This window comes from Elephantulus edwardii, unplaced genomic scaffold, assembly GCF_000299155.1.
Source record: "Elephantulus edwardii isolate Elephantulus edwardi_28Jun2011 unplaced genomic scaffold, EleEdw1.0 scaffold00004, whole genome shotgun sequence".
NCBI classification, from domain to species: Eukaryota; Metazoa; Chordata; class Mammalia; order Macroscelidea; family Macroscelididae; genus Elephantulus; species Elephantulus edwardii.
The window spans coordinates 22,366,934-22,368,510 of NW_006399754.1; positions in this window are offsets into that span (position 1 = coordinate 22,366,934).

Sequence of the window (1,577 nt, forward strand, 5' to 3'; positions counted from 1 at the left end):
GAAGAAGAAATGGTGGCATGGGAGACATTGTCGCCAATGTCAGATAATTCCTGGTAGGACCTAGTAGAGTACCAGAGAAATGTCTATCTGTGTTTCATTGACTATGAAAAGGCATTTGATTTGTGTGAATCACAATAAATTGTGGTTAACCTTGAGGAGAATGGAAATCCTAGAATACTTGATTATGCTTATGCGGAACCTACACTTGGACCAGGAAGCAGTCCTCACAACAGAGCAAGGAAACTACACGGTTCAGAATCAGAAAGGGAGTGTGTCAGGGAGGCATCCTGTCCCCACATCTTTTCAATCTATACGCAGAACAGATCATTCAGGAGGCTGGGCTTTATGAGGAGAAACGTGGCATCAGGATTTGAGGAAGACTCAGCAATAACCTGCGTTATGCAGATGACACAAATTTGCTTGCTGAAACTGAGGAGGACCTGAAGCATTTGCTGCAGAAGGTCAGAGCTGCAGTCTTTAATATGGACTGAAGCTCAATATCAAGAAGACAAAGGTTCTCACCACTCAGTCAACTGGTAGCACCATGATAAATGGAGAAGAAATTGAAGCTGCTAACAATTACAGCTTTCTTGGCTCAGTACTCTTGGCACCAGCAATCAGGAAATCAAAAGACAAATTGCACTAGGAAAGTCTGCTGTCAGGGACCTCTCCAGAGTGCTGGGAAGCAATAATGTCAGTCTAGAGGCTAAGTTGTGCCTGATCCAAGCCATGGTCTTCACAATTACTTGCTATCTATCAGAGAATTGGACAATGACTAAGGATTATAGAAGAACTGAAACCTTTGAGTTGTGCTGAAGAAGAGGCTTAAACATACCATGGACTGCCAAGAAAACAAGTAAGTATGTCTTGGAGAGGGTGATACCAAGTTACTCCTTGGAGGCTAGGCTTTTGAAGCTCCATTTCACGTACTTTGGGCATGTGGCCAGAAGGGACTAGTCCTTGGAGAAGGACATCATGCTTGGAAAGGTGGAGGGACAGCAAAGGAGAAGAAGACCCAGGATGAGCAAGATTGATACAGTAACTGTGACAAGGAGAGTAAGCATGTCACAGTCAATGAGACTGGCTCAGGACAGGGTAAGCTTCAGAGCCATTGTTATGAGTAATGGGCGGCATAATAACAACAACAAAGGGTTTTTTCTCAGAGAGTTGTTGGTAGTGGTTGGTATTTACAAACATGATATTGTCTTCTTCTTTGCAAAGATGCTTCTTTCTCTGTGATATAATTGCTTATAATTTAAAATAGAATAATATATATATTTATTAGTTCATTTTTACTTAGGAATGACTACACGTTTCTGCTGGAAATTTTGCTTTCTTCTCTCTAACAGGGAAGTTTCTATTTGAGGGGTAGCTTTCTTGGTTGGGAGTGTTTTGATACAGATTTATTGTAGCATTGTCTTATTTTTGGAAAGTTTGTGCATTAATGCTTATAGCTAAATAGACACCCCTTTGTTCTTATGATGTGTTGTTGTTATGTGCCGTCGAGTCATTTGTGACTCATAGCGACCCTATGTACAACAGACCTAAACCGTGCTCTATCCTGTGCCAATCTCATT